At 41.3% G+C, this 16,131-nt stretch overlaps 1 protein-coding gene across 2 annotated transcripts in view; it reads left to right on the top strand.

Annotated features, from left to right (window-relative positions):
* The window catches only part of nuf (rab11 family-interacting protein nuf), a 96,915-nt gene that overhangs the window by 14,738 nt on the left and 66,046 nt on the right, over positions 1-16,131 (top strand). For both annotated transcript variants that reach the window (XM_019043476.2, XM_019043474.2), the window contains exon 2: positions 14,715-15,037. The gene's annotated coding sequence lies outside the window, so the exon portion shown is untranslated. The remainder of the gene's footprint in view (positions 1-14,714; positions 15,038-16,131) is intronic.

Below are 16,131 nucleotides of genomic sequence, written 5' to 3'. Positions count from 1 at the left end.
AAGATGCCAAGTAGCCGTTTTGTTTGTTTTGTTATGTTTTATAAGCATACGCATTTGCATATTAAGTATGTTTTGTTCTTTACGTTTGATCCATTGAGTTATCTAGTTTTCCGCCCTACGATTTTTCTTTTGTTGGGGGGAGGGGGAAAAGGGGGGGAGGAAGCTTACCGTTACTTTGTATGATCTAATCCTCCTGTTTAAGCGACCATATGTGAACTCCGAAACTTACTCCAAACTTTTAGATTCGTTGAGTATCTTTTCTGGCAGATGAACAATTGGAAATTTTCAGACTTTTATCAATTATTTTATGCAGAAAAATGAGCAAAAATATCTTTCTCGGTTAATGACAAAAAGACAAAAGGGCGTAACTACACTCTACAATGAACCCTGTCGTCCATACGATATTATACTTTTCCGGGCTCATCCCGATTTGCAGTTAAGCCATTTCTTCACGAGGGTGACGGGCGACGTTACGTCCAGAGATGTAATAATTTTGCCGTCACGCGTTCTGGAAGGAGTTTCTCACGGAAAATTGAATTATTTTTGGAATCGTAAGAATTTGTACGCGCTCGACTACGTCTGTGAATCGGCCTCTCAGTATCTCTCGTATTTCCATAAGCTAAAGCTTAAAAATATTTTCAAGCTTTTTGCGGAATTATGTAGTTCTGAAGAAACGTAGGTCAAAAGCGTCAATACTTTGTAGATTACATATCTTGGGATATGTTTTTAAGAAGCTTAATTTAGGAGAAATACGGGAGGGGTTTTGGGGACATAAATGGCGATTCTCGCAAGTTGGCAAACCAGTATTTCCTAAATTTAAATGTACGTAAAATAACTGATTCCAGGTGAGATAGCCAAGGCTGCCTTGCGAATATTGATATTTATAATCTATTTAAATGGAGGAAATAATGCTCTCAACTTAAATAAATGCATGCTAGAGGCACCGACCAGTCGAAGTTCTTTGCAAACAAAAAGTTGAATTACTAAACGCTTGAATTTTTTCCTCATCTCTCGTTTTGTTGTTAATACTTTCTAATTATCTCTCTGTCAAATATGAATTGTCACGTTTCAAGTCAGATTTTCCTTTACTCACGCCAGAAAATGCCTTGATCGAGAGTGCCTTCAAAAAACGCATTCGTTCATAAAAACAATTTCGCGCGAACATTTCAACAACATACATTTGATCAGGAAAATCTATTCGAAATCTTGTTTACTACTCGGGCTCATTGCGACTCGTGCTTTTTTTAAATTCTCCCTCTTTCCCTCTCTATCCATTACGGTGATTGCGTAACGGTGTCTTCATCATCCTCCCGAGTGAAGCCACGCTTCCACAGAAAGCGCGCGACACGACGCGACGGTGACGTGACGGCGCGGCAAATTCGCGCGACCGGTTTCAATGGTTTTACGTTCTAGGTACGATCGATGTATTCCATATGTTAACCATTTTGGTGGATCATTTTGGAAAAATCGAAAGTTCAGTCTGTAGATACATCATCAAGGAATGTTCGAGCCGAAAATCACCTACCGAAATCTTTTAATAAAGTCAAAGGTTCTGTTTCCATTTTGCAACCGATTTCAATGTATTGATATCGACGGTTCTTTGGAAAAATCCTTTTCGACTTTGTTTGAAGACTTGGGGGAGATCATTTTCGGCACGAAAATTCCTCAATGATAAATCTACAGACTGAAATTTCCAGTTTCCTAAAATAATCCACCTAAAGGTTAAAATTGTTAAAATATATCGGTTGTTTTCAGAATGCGTTGCGCCAAAGCCTAAGATCCACCTTAGACCTAATTCTGTTTCCGTAAACGTCGACGACGCAATTCGCTTTTAGCTGAGATGGAAAACTTCATGTAAAATAAGAATTTGAATTTTGAAAAAGAATAAAGAAATGGATTTCGTGGTGTTTCATGAAATTTGCCCGTTCAATTTGAATACATTGAAATTCAGGTTGTTTCTCATGGAATTTCGAAACTTTTTGAAATCTCACCTGAAATTTCAAGGGCGATCTGAGTAGTCAGTAGCAGCTAGCAGGTTTAAAATCAATATCACCCATCACGCGGGTGGCTTCGCGTCGCGCGCCGCTTGTGGAACCGTGGCTTGACGAACCTATTCGCGAAAGACGAGTTTTCTTTCCCGCGACCCCCCGTTGCCTCCGTCATCAGTTGATGATAAGGGGAAAAGGAGAGGAGTGAATTTGGTTCCGCGGAACGGAGCGTGAATCTTGGCCTACCGGAAAATTAGTGTAGCCGAATCCCGAATCGATGGAAAAAGAAAGAGGAGATGGATGGATGGATGGTCTCAGCCAACGCAACGGCTCAGGCAGATGAGCAAAAACGATGAAAGCGGTTAGAAATTAAAAATGATGGCAGCGCGAAAGAATGCTCGACGAATTGACCGCTGACGTAACACGGATCTCGTGCCAAGTAGCCACGCAATGAGCAGCAGGAATTTTTTCGGGCCCTAGTTACACGGAGATGCCAATATTAAATCCTGGATTTCACTGAAAAGAATTTTTCTTGAGATATTATTTTGACTCCAGTGGCGTGGCGAGAATTGCGATATATCGATTGTTATGCCGTTTAAACCTATGAAAAAAGATCGATTATCAGGGTGTTCGCAGCGAACACCCTAGTAATCGATTCTTTACCACAGTTTCAAATGGCGAGATATCGATAATCGATTATTCACGCCACGCCACTGTTTGACTCAAGTGTCGTTTCTTGTCGACAAAATTTGGTGTTTTTTTCTTCTTTTTTTCCTCTCTTTTTTTCTAGTTAGATCCATAGGGATTCAACTCTAAGTCAGTTTTTTTGCACTGAAGAAACGTTAATTTGCCGTCGTTTCTTTAACTCGAACTTAACGACAGCGAAACATCGTTTCTTTTTTTCAAAAAGACCAAATTTCGTCGACAAGAAACGACGCTTTAAGTCAAAATAATATCTAAAGACAAATTTTCTCAGTGTTTGCATCATGCTAACTGAGAAAGGGTAAATTTCTTGAGGGACGTTCAAGTTTTAGAGGATGATTTTCCTTCCGGAAACGCCCCGAGGCGCTCAGTGAATGATACCGTTCCTCTCTTCCGACTTGAGTAAGAATATATTTTCACCTCTGAAGGTGCAGAAAGATTCCAGCCTTCCCCCAAATTCAATTGGCTTACCCCAACCAAATCAAAATTCATGACCGATTCTCTCTGAAGGCTAAAAGACCCAAACATATTGACTTTCCTCTCGTCAAAATACTGTAACAACAAAAATGTCGCAAAAATCCGACTGGCTTCCCCGTTTTTCCCCGTTCTCGGGAGGGTGGATGGGTGGGATGAACTTCGATCGTCTATTTTTGTACCGCTGGAAAACACTCCGATAAAAGTTATGTTGGGCTCACAATCAGAAACGAACTTTTTTGACTTTCAAACTTTGAAATATAACCTTATTGGACGTATTCGTGCTAAAAGGAACTATGCTGTACGTAAACCCTATGAACATACTTAGTTTCTTTTAGCAAAAATACGTCTACATGATGGATTTTTTTTCGAGTTTGCCCAGAGCTCACCGCTAAACGAACACGTAGGATCCCTTCGACTTACTGCTCACAACATGACCTTGCCGATATTGACAGGGCTGCGTTATCAAGGGTTCCTTCGAATTTTACTTTTTTTTATGTTGCTATTTCTCAAGCTTGGAAAACTGATGGCACATGGCGAGCTCTTTAAAGAGGGTTTTATTTTAATGCTGAGTCTTCCCGGTCCGGGACAATGAGACTGATTTCGGTTGAATCCAAAGTGTGTTATCAAGGGTTCCTTCGAATTTTAATTTTTTTCATGTTGCTATTTCTCAAGCTTGGAAAAGTGATGGCACATGACGAGCTCTTTAAAGAGGGTTTTATTTGAATGCTGAGTCTTCCCGGTCCGAAGGGAGTGTCCGGAATGCCAACCGAATCAATCTCGTTGCAAGGAAAACACTATTTTCCTTCAACAATGAGACTGATTTCGGTTGAATCCAAAGTGATTCGATACATCAGCGTGCTGAATCAGATCGCTAAGCATCATCTTTCGATCCGGTCGTCAAGTGTTATGTAATATGCCGCTTCCCCCGTCCTCTTACATCTTCTTCGTGGAAGCATCGTTGACGTACTCGTCAACCGAGGTGTCCTCTTCATTTTGATGATTGTTAAAAACCTTACGGTCACTGAAAAGAACATAAGCTCGGCCGAATAAAGTGTAAATCCGACTGTATGATTCCGTCCACTAGAAAATGGACCTCAGTTTTTAAAAATTATTTTGGCACAAAACGAACCTCATAGCTCACGTTAGGTTTTTTGAACTTATAGGTTGAATTTGAACTCAATAGTATGAGAGCTCAGCGTTATGGCAACGTTATGACAACTTGAGCGGCTTGGTAACGTCTACCGAGTGTGCGCATCTACAGGCATAGTCGGATACGAGGAAGGGGTCGTAGGGGGCTACACTTGGTAATTAATTTATTCATGACGAAATTTACTCAAACTGCATATTAGATTCTTTAAAAATTCGACAAACTGCGGGTCGATTGTTGAATCGTTATCGAATGCTTCTGATCGATAAATCCCTATCTTAACAATGCTATATATCGATCAAGGTCATTCGATATGGATTCAACAATCGGGGAGCAGCGGGCTGATTATTGAAATTGATAGACAAAGCAATAGACAAAGAAGACAAAAAGGATATGGAGGGATCCTATTGGTGGAAGCGGGTGGTTGCAATGGACAAAGGAGGTAGGTAATAGACTAACTAACGGCAACCCACGAGAGACCCGACAGTTAGTCTATCATTTTCCCCCTTAGTCTATGAGAACCACCCATTTCAACCAATAGGATTACTTTATACCCCCTATGTCTTCTTTGTCTATCAATTTCAATAATCGGCCCGCTGGGGGAGGTCGGAGGTCTCCGGAGGCCCGGACCCCCCTTCCGCCTCTTGCCCATCCGAGATGTTTGGATCCACCGATCTGTACATACAGCTCTACCGTCCTACAAGGAGAAACGCCGCATGAACCTTCCGACTTTGACAAATTTCCCTCGATAAAACATGTGTTCTCTCTCTCTCTCTCTCTCTCTCTCTCCCCCTCTCTTTCGTAGTTTTTTCAAGAATATTATCCGCTGCATGATCAAAGTGCCCAAAAATCTCGAGTCAAAATATTCATCATCATAACCGTCTTGAAAAGGAAGTGTTCTTTCGGGCGGAAGTTTGGCAACGTTTAAATGTTGATCCAGCGGTTTTCCTGTACGCGACAATAATAAGACGGAGGATTCCGCGAGTGGGGAGGTCCCACGGGGATGTGCACTTGGTTGATCACGCGGTGCGGCCGACTCATCGAGGATTTAGATGCGGTTTTTGGAATCACGCTACACACCACTCGGGGAATCCATGATTCCGTGCACGAAGGCTTAGCATTGACGAGCACTGAATATTTTGTCGGTGAGAGGGTTAGTGGAGGGGGAGGGGTAGAAGAAACGGGATACGGGAAGTGCGTGCGAGCTTCCGGTGTGAGGAGCGCGACCAGAGACACGACCCTATCCCGAATTCCTGCGTCGAAGCTCGAAGGCGAAGACACCGGCACCATCAACCGGTCGTAGCGGAGGATCAGTCGCATGCAAAGTAGGGACCGTGAAATGAGAGGCTTCAACAATTATGATCTGACTTATCTTCGCCAATGTGGAACCGGCCGTGGTTCCTTCGCCAATGTGGAGTGAAATTCCGCCTCAAAGTCCATATAGCGCCTAAAAACGCCGAGAAACACGATGGGGCCGCTGGTTTTTTCTGAAACAAACTCTGAGGCTCGTGAAAAGCTCTCAAAGTTGAGGCCGTAATGGAGGGGATATCCCGCACGCTACCCTGAAAGTCCACCACTATATCAAGACAGAAATACATTAATATAAGGTTGCCAGTATGTTGAGGGACTCCAAAACTGCCAACCCTGCCAAGTATTTTCTCCCTATCTTTGCTTAGAGAGTTTGTCTTGAGGTATGGGCTCTCAGGATAGCGTGGGATAGCCGAAAACTTAGAGAGCTTTTTTTGAGCTTTAGTGATGATTTCAGAGGAAACCAGTGGCACCATCGTGTTTCTCGCGAAATTTTGCACAGGAATCAGTGCTTGAATCGCTAATTCCTAACGCATGCAAGGGTTTCATTCCAGGTGTTATTGGGGCGGTGCGCGAGACTTTTAGATCACCCTGTATGCAAAAAGCCAGCAAATACGAAGCAGAGAACAGCCGTGCAGATTCGGCGATGACTGATGATAGGCGGGACCGCCAACCGACAGTTTGATAAGGTTAACAAGCCTGAAATCCGAATTATACGCTTGTTGTTGAGAGGCAGGGATCCAGGATCCAGGGTACGGAGGTGGATCACCAGATGTTTCCGTAAGTCTCTGTTTTCGTCAGAGGCGTAGATAGCCGGCCGCCTGATCCTGGGCCTCTGGTGCGAGTATACCTCGTCCCGTGCCTGGGCCGCATGCGGCATCTGTCTGTGATCCCGAATAACATCGCCAGTCGCAGATGCTCAGAGCTGGGATAGGGATAGACTTGGCCGTCAGGAATCATATTGCATCAGGCTGGTCGCAACTTTGCCGGTGACATTGATTTAGCGCAATATCGTAATTAATGGGAAATGATTTTTTGTCGGAGGATGCCAGGTTTTTTTTTCTAGGAAATTGGGCCATGCGGGTGGATCTAGAGGCAATAAAGGGAACAACGGTTCGCCCCCTCAGATTTTTTCACGGCCGCATTGAGACCTTGTAAGGAATTTGCTGAAATTACTGCCTCTTGTCTCGTATTTGAGTGTATTTGAGGGGCTTGGAGAATAAGGCGCATATGTGCAGTTTTTCCCATTTCAAGAAGTACGTCTTTATAGAAGACGTACAAAATAACCCGGTGCCTTGTGGCGGAAAGAAAGTTTAAACTCTCTTCTTGATGCTTAAAAATTTAATAATAGTGGTGAATCTTCTGCAGAATATAATTTGAGGCTAGTCTCAATTGAAATCATGAATATCTCGGTTTTTTCTTAAAGGAAAATCGAAAAATTGCTCTTTTGCGCTTTGCCCTCTAAGTCCTTCACTTGAAATATTTTAAAAAAAATTTCGATAGAAACGACACAAAATTGCCCCTAAGCATGGGTAAGTTCAATATATCCTTTGGAAATCCCCTGGAGACCTGTTCGGAGCTTACTGAGGTGATTCTCTGGTTCCTTCCTTCTCTAAAAAATCTTAAGTCTGCCCACGTTCTAGACTCTTCAATTTTGTTTATGTTTTTTGAGAAGTTGCTGAAAGCACGAGGTTCATCACTAAATTTCTTCGATTTTAATAGCTGTCTTATTAGTACAGCAATTGAATAGACTCATCCATGACCTTTCATGATTCGTAGAGCCGAAATTAAGCCTCACCGTAAGCGTGTGCATATGGAAGGCTTTCTGATTCCTATCTCTCTGCCTATTATGTACAATCTTCTAACCCCGCTCTACATTGATATCCTAATTCTGGCCATCTGTGATAGTAGTTATGTTGCACCTGTACCTGTGCCAGAGTGCGGGAGAATTTCGAGTTATGGATATTTTAATCCCTTGTTAGGACCAAATTGCGGAAGCGGCAACCGCGCGATGCAGCGCGTGCCTTCCACCCCATCCCCTCCCAGAGAACCACGTGGAGCCTATCCGACGCGAGATCTACTTCTCATCCCCCACGCATCCCTTCCTGAAGACGATGGTCGCGACCAAAGCGCCGCTAGATCAGCTGTTTCCTCCCGCTCATTGAAATTCTTTCACGATCTTCTTCCGGTTCTTCTTACCATAAAAACCACCCTCTGCGTATCCGACCACCCCGCCCTAATACCCTTAAGTAATATGACGAGTGGAAGTTGAAAACCTGGTAAGCGCCACCAGATGTTGCTTCGAGCACCGATTAAGGGAAAGAATCGCCGGAGAAATTTTGAATTTCAATCGTCCGAAATCGATCCATAACAAGCTTCGCTAGAAATGTATTTTTCCCGAGAGAAACTCTTCAGCGGTAGGTATCAATCGATTCCTTCGCGAAAATACATTCTCTGGGTTAGGTATGTTTCCTTTAAGTCTTTTTTTTTTATGAGATTTTCTCATAAGAGGCTTTAAGCTGGTGAATTTGGTAAAATTTTTGACAAAAAAGCATTACAGACATGTCAACACTCGCGCTTGATATGCACTTCTATATTGCTTATAGATTTTGTTATTTACTCCATTTAACTATACCCTGAGAAACACGATGCATGCCTTGATGGGGGGGGGGGGTGTTTAAAGGTACAGACTTAATAACCGTACAGTATCATACGTTGAAGGAAACTTTATACTGGAAAGCTATAGTCGTTCGTTTAAAATAGTAGACTGAAGGACCGAGAGTTTTAGAAAATCTTCGAAAGTTTACTCCTATATCAGTCTTTTCCGTACTCTTTTTGAATCCAACGCGTTGTATACACCTTAAACGAATATCAAAAACCATAAAATATTTGAATATAATCAATAAGAACAGCAATTATTTAATAACTATAACATATTTTTATACAAGCCCTTCTGTTTAATCCCTTTTAATGTTTTTTTTGAACGAAGTAAAACTTTTGAATTTATGGTTTGTTTCTGAAAAATTTTCGCTCAAAACCTAATTGCCTACAAGAATTTTGAACTTGTTATTTTTGTTCTGGACTTTCAAGAACTAGACCTCAGGAATGATGAACTTAGAGACCCATATTCATCCAAAAAAAAAAAAATCCCAATCATTTTTTGAACCCTTATTTGAATCTCAAAGTTTCTTTTTTTCCCTGCCAAAACAACAAGTATAAATCCAGAGATTTTACTTATCTTGTCAAGTAATCTGATTCGCGTCTCCTTATACTGTTGTAAAGAGTATCATGTAAAACTCGAGACAATAGCTAGATCCGCGGAGTGCGGGACAAGAGACTCCTGCAATTACCGGCGACAACCATAAAATAATGTTTTTTAATGAAGTTTTCACGAGGCTCATTCTTATCTTGACAATGCGCAAGTGAAAGTTTGTTCAGTGGCTTGGTAAAAGTCTCTCGAGTGGGTATCAGTTTTGAGGGCCAAAGCGCTGTTGCCGGGGCGTTGAAAAACACGCAGGCCCACGCTCGTTGATTTCCGTCCACTCTTGAAGCCCTGTTCTTGTCGCTTATTGAGTTTTTAAGCCGCCCAAGCATGTCATAAAAGTTCCTTTGTTTGCGCTACTGATCTGTGATTCTGAAATCCGTCTGCCACATGAAGCAGAAAAGTTAAGTAAAGAAGGAGGAGACCTTGTGCAGCCAAAATTGAGAAAAAGCTATTCGAAGTTCGATTCCTCCATCAGTGATATCAATTTCCTCCGGTTCCTTGCCCAAAATACTCTAAAAAATCGGGATTTGACCCTTAATAATTAGAGCTATAGACAAAATTAGGTATGTAATAAATTGATGCAACTTAATCTTCATTCTACCTCACTTCTCGCAAAATTTTCTGCTGCATCATCAAATCTATTAATGACACTTATAGGGTAAGGTTGCCGTCATGCCGACCAATTGGATGGCATTAAGCACAATTAGCCTAACTACATTCCACGTTGCCTAGTAATTCTCTCATGTTTTATCGGTTTTTTTTTTTTAATTTTCAAACTTGGAAATGAATGAAGTAACGCATTGAAACTATATCTGTAAATTTTCTGATTATTTAAGAAGATGCTAATAAAATTTCACGTCAGAATGTTGCTTAGGTTTTTGTGGAAAAATGAAACTATATGAGGAAAATAGGCAATGCTTGATTTAATAATCTGATTCTGCTAAGTAGGCCTTAACTTTTTGAAATGAAGTTAAAATACTGCTCTCGATTTGAATCAATGTAATTGGTAGATCCACCTCTATTTTTACAAACTAATCTTGATTATTTATCCCAACTTCATTCTCAACAGGAGAAAGTGTACTGCCGTGTCAAGGAAAATATGAATATCTGAGAATTGCCAAATTTCTCAGGATAAGACATGTATTTTTGAGAAAATTCATGCCTATTTCTTCTTCAAATATTCGGATATTCCTGTTTCCGTTGCAGCAGGTATTCAAGTGTTAAAACAAGACAGTACAGAGGAACTCGCGCGGTTGTAATGCGTCCACCGCCCTCAAAGAATAGTATTCCATCGAAAACTCAATCTCTAAGAAGTGGGTGGTTACGCTATTTCTCAAATGGAGGTCGATAAAATACTCAACTGCTGCAAGCAACTATTACTGCTCCTGAGCCGCTCACATTGCCTACCACCTTCTTGAAGGCGAACTGGGGAGAATGAAAGCAACGTTCGGTGGTGTGCAACTAAAACTGAAACCGATGAAAAACCTAAACTGTGGAAGCAGCCAGACTTATTCAAATGTTAGAAAAAGACGTTTTAAGGGCAAATTTGGTAGCCTCGCTTGGGAGTAGAATTCGCTCACCTTCGAAGAATAGTATTCGGTGGAAAACTCGATTTCTGAAAATTTGGCGGTGAAGCCTTTCTTTACATATCCACGGTTCGTTTCAGAGGAAGGTAAATAAAATAGTGTTGCCCACTCAAAATTCCTTCGGGATCTTGAAGTAGGATGCATACACAGTCATTTAAGCCTAACATGAAAATAATCTGTCGAGCTCTTCGAAAATAAAATCGATTTTTGTGTTTTTGGCGCTAAAATGGCCCTCAAAAACGATCAATGATTCAATTCCGATGGGTTGTGCATATGCAAAATGGTACATGTATGATGAAATCTACGTATTTTTGGACCAGGAATCGATTGAGCAGGGTCCCGAATCAGTCCGAAGCTTCATTGACCGAAAAATGGGCCTTTTTTTGGATTTTAGGGATGTTTTTGCCGCAATTTTCCTTTCCGCCTTTCGATTTTCATTTTCTGACTTGAATTAAATGTAGATTTGAGTTCTTACTTTCATTCTCATTTACTTTTTATTTTACTATCACTACAAACTTGACCGATTGATATTGCTTCACTTTTAATCATTTTCATTGAATTTGAATTTCTGATTGATCACTCTTTGGATCTTCATTGTGTGTTGATCTTTTTGCTACTCCTATTTTCCCAGAATTTTGGCATGGATCCTTTGTACTACTTCTCTAACAACTTGTCTGTACGAGCTTGTTAACCGAACTGTAAATAAAAGCATGAGCAAAGCTGCTGATTGTACCATAACCAATGATCTTATTCTTATTTTTTTTGTTTTGTGTATGAGGAATATTTCTTTTTCATGATACTTCGACAAATTTTCCAAATACATATTTCTCTGATCATGAGATCTAGTTCAATTTTTAGTGCTGCAACGTAACAAATCAATATCAATCACGAGATGTCCAAAGGAATACATCCACCAGCGGTATCAGCGGTATTCCTATCAATAATTTTTATTTCGACCGAGAAAATATGCCGTACACATCAATTTCTCTTTTTCAAAGACCTTCTGACGAGAAATCGTATGCGCTTTATGAAGAGACGGTATAAATTTGGACTCGAATAATGAACTCCTCTTGTGGATTTATAATATTTATATATGCAGAATAACTATTTTCCCTCCTTTTTCGGTCAAACAAATAATCTTAACCCAACCAAGCCGAGAAAAATTTTTCGGCCTAAGAAGCCCGGAGTGACTCGGGACCAAGCGCATTCGATTTCTCGCCCGAAATTACCTAATAATCAATACCCATGACGGCACAGGTTTTCTCACGCCAAAATTGGGGAAAAATGAGCCCAAAACATCCCTAAAATCCCCAAAAAGGCCCATTTTTCGGTCAATGAAGCTTCGGACTGATTCGGGACCCTGCTCAATTGATTCCTGGTCCAAAAATACGTAGATTTCATCATACATGTACCATTTTGCTTATGCACAACCCATCGGAATTGAATCATTGATCGTTTTTGAAGGCCATTTTAGCGCCAAAAACAGAAAAATCGATTTTATTTTCGAAGAGCTCGACAGAATATTTTCATTTTAGGCTTAAATGACTGTGTATGCATCATACTTTAAGATCCCGAAGGAATTTTGAGTGGGCAACACTATTTTATTTACCTCCCTCTGAAACGAACCGTGTATCCTGTTTAGTTATCCTGAAAACTATCATCAACCCGCAATTTTTCTTGTAGGTCGAAGGCTCCACTAACTCGGTCCGGTCACTTCACTCGCTTGGAAGTTCATCCTTCCAGACGGTCATCTTATCTTTTCTCTCTGCTATTCTGCCGTGCTAAGGAAAAACGCTGTATGAACATTTGAGAGTTGCCATTCCCGAGATAACGTATGCATTTTTGTGGAAAGTTATGCATATTTTTCCTTGAAATTTTCAGATATTTTGGATTATATTGTAAAGAAAGTTGTCCGAAAAATGTGAAGAAAAATATCAACAATTTTTCGAGTAAATACGATTTTTATTAAAGGATACATGGCAATGGCTGATGGCTTATACTGTGTTTTTCCTTGTCACGGCAGGTTTGTCGTCACTAATTTTTGCTTACTGCATTTGTATTGCAACAACGCGTTAATCCTCCAGTATTGCGGTGATGTACCTCGTGGAATATGTCTTATCAGCCCGCTAAGAGGATGATCCTAATGCACTTCGGTTGATGAGATATTTTGCATCTTATTAAAAATCATTGCGTCATTGTTAAAACGCGGTCCTGAACCCGAATCTAAAGTGGCATGAATCACTGGGATATGTTATATGCGTTTTCCGGGGGGCATTGTATCCAATCCGCGCCGTATCGCTTTTCCGTCGGAATTTTTGCTCTTGACATTGATTCCTCTCAAGGTTGTAGCGCAGCTTGCAAGGCCGAGAAAACACTTGTTACGCTGCATGCAAATTTGAACGATAAGACCGACGTGGCCGACGTTTGTCAACATAACACTTATTTTGAAAATAGAACGAGACTCTCGGATGGACTTCTTTTATCAGAGCAGTTCAATTCCTCAATAAAACGGAATTGAAGTATTTTCTTGGATGGAATCGTTTTAAAAACTGTTTCATGTTGAATTTGTTGAAAGGATAATTTGCAGGTGTCTAAAATTGTGTGTATTTCGTCACCTTCCGGACACAGTATCACAAGCGCCATGCGACGTTTAAAAATCTCCGCCGCTTTTTTATTTTTTTCACAGAAAAAAATGTTCAACGAAGCTATCAAAAAATTTCATAATTGATAGGTGAAATATGACCGAATTAGCTAATTTTCGAAAATGCATGTGTTTTAATGGGAAAAGCCGTCTGATAACGTCACAAGACGGCAGATTTTTCCACTTTTAAATGTATTTTTCTACAATTTCCTTTAACTGAAAAAAAATCATACAAAATACCGCGAACGTAGCTCACTAAGCACTCTCAAATGCAGTAATAACAAATTTCCGTGAACATTTTCCATTGAAACCATTTTACAACCAGCCTGATTGAGGTTAAAGATGTTCAAATTGGGATGTAGGAGGGCGATAAGCAGACCCGGTGGAATATTGAAAGCAACTTTCACGAAACTTTCTGGTGCCCAGTCCAACCCCCTAACTTCCCGAATCCGTACACAGGAAGCTGGCATTCCCCCTATTTCTTCTTTGATCCCGTATTGGAACTCTTTCTCCACATCTCTGTCCGGTAGAAACCCAACGAATCATTTTATTTGGCTCGTCATCATATACGCATGACCGTAACAGATTAGCTGTTTGATCATGACCTCGGGTACAATGTCATTTACCGCGTCCACAGGTTATTCCTTGGTAATGAGTTGGGGTCCATTCATGTTTGCATTTAGATTCGCCCACTACCGAAAAAATGAGTCGTGATCTGGATCCAATAAAAATCGGACTTTTATTTTTACAATGGTTGGAGCTTAAATCTTTTCTCTGTGGAAGAACTAACCTCTTCTCTCTGTGATTTTATTAGAACCCCGAATGATCGAATGCGAAGTGAAATAACCACCATAAAAGCGTATGACACTCCGTAAAAAGAGTAGATTCCACTCCGTAATAGTGCACGTCACTCCATAAGAAGATAGATCTCGCTTTGCATGAGTATCACTCGAGGTTTAAAAAGACTCCAGCACAGAATTTTACTCCAAAATGTTTACGGTGTGATGCATCCCGAAAAATTTAAACATTCTTTGAGAAAAAGTCGTAGAGTTGATAAAATTCCCCGTGGGCCCAAAAATGGTCCTCATCGATACCTCTCTTTTACTCTTTCAGCTCTGTCTATTAGGCAGCTTGAGACCATGGCAACATGGAGAAAACAAGGAGGAAAAACCGGGAAACAAGGCTATAAATACACCACCAAAAACCCGAGACGTCCAACTCAAAACTGAGTAATGTTCAGTCGAAAAATACATTCTAAAAAAAAGCATCGATGAAAAAACCTTTTTTTCTCGGATCTCGGCCACCAACGTGTAGGCCTCAGGTTTTTTCATCGATATTTTTTAATTTTCAATATATTTTCCGAATGAAAATGACTCAGTTTTAAGTCGAAGCGTCTCGAATTTTTGCTGTCGTACTTTTAGCCTTTTTCCCGGTTTTTTCCATGTCTGTCTCTGAGTAGCCCCTGGAATTTTCTGTGATTGGATCATGCTCACCCGATTCACCCATGCACGTAACTCATGAAAATGAGGCGGAGGGTGAGCTGGAGGATGGGAGCGGTACGAGTCTAATCGGAAGTGTTTGTTTGTTCTGGTGATTGCAGGTCGTGGAGCAGGAGTCGAGTACTCGAGTGCAAGTGAGAAAGCGGAAATTCCTGTCTGATTGCCGGCAACTCCAGCCACAGCGGCGGCGGGCAGCCAGCGAGGAGCGGTGTCGTTTGGGGCTCGGGGCACGCCACTGCCATTGCTCTGGAGTCTGGAGTCGGGACACCGGCCAGATTATCCCTCCGCCCCAATTTCGGCCCTCACTTTCCTCTCATTCGGCTCACAATTATTCCAGCTCATGAGCTCCGCCAGGACTCCGCTTCTATGCTCCAGCCTTTCGTCCATGTCCCATGTCGCCGTCGTCGCGCCGTCCTCTCTGTCGGTAAGTTCTTCTTTCGTCCTACGAATCCACCAAGAAATTTGGACCGCGTTAAACAGAAAGGAACCAAGCCACATCAGCTATTGCCAAATTTAATCGGGTAATTTGATTTTTTACATGAAAAAGGTTGTGCGGATTTTTGTGGAAATTTCAGTGAATTTTCTGCATAATACGAAGCAAATTCCTTAAAATTTTCAAAGGAATCTGCATAGACGTTCTCTCGTGAAAAATGTAATCTCCCTGTCAAATCTGGCAATAGCTAATGTGGCTTGGTTCCTTTCTGTTTAACGCGGTCCATTTAGTTCATTATCATCTTTTTTTCTTTCTTTCTTTCTTTTTTTTGGCAGGATATAAGTTTAAATCGAAGTAGATTTTGAAAATTTCATCGAATTTTTTAGAGCTTTGTTAGGCCCGAGGAAAGGGTGACGGATTGAGATCCACCGCATTGATGCCGTGCAGTCTCTTGTGCAAAAGAGACCAGTATTCGCCGAGGAGGGGTTGCACTGGTGTCAACGTGTGCTAGAAATAAGGTACAGACATCATCGTATCACGCGATCGCGCCCCCAATACGAAGCGTTGGCGCAACGTTGGTGCGTGATTTTGGTACCACCTCTCGCGGTGGTTCTAAAAAAGGTTCGACCTATCGAGTCGTAAACTCGCAATGCTCTGCTCTAGTTTAAAGCAACATTACGAATACGACAAACGGAAACAAGCACACCATGGAAATAGAGGGAGGGAAAGGATGCGCGTTAATGACGGCGCAGAGATACAACTATTCGTACTTGATGGACGTCCGTGCTGCATCTGAAAAATTGAAGGCGCGATGACGCGAAGCGTGAGTTCTCAATGCCCTGCTATGCTACATGCTGCCAATGAGGTGGCGCTCAGATTCGGGAGGAAAGTGAAAAAAGAGGCCCGAATACGTCTTTCTTGTCGTCCGCTGCGGTTCTTTCTTCTTTTTTCAGGTTCTTGCCTGATTCTTTTTTAGGATGGATTTTTAGACCCACGTCTTAATCTCGTGTAAACCGCAGCACTGACACGGTTCTTATGGAAATAATGGAGCTTGGATGCGTCTGGTGGCTTCATTTTTTTAATTT

This window comes from Bemisia tabaci, chromosome 4 (genome assembly GCF_918797505.1).
Source record: "Bemisia tabaci chromosome 4, PGI_BMITA_v3".
NCBI classification, from domain to species: domain Eukaryota; kingdom Metazoa; phylum Arthropoda; class Insecta; order Hemiptera; family Aleyrodidae; genus Bemisia; species Bemisia tabaci.
The sequence above is the reverse complement of the archived record's forward strand: the minus strand, read 5'-3'. Positions and strand labels throughout refer to the sequence as shown.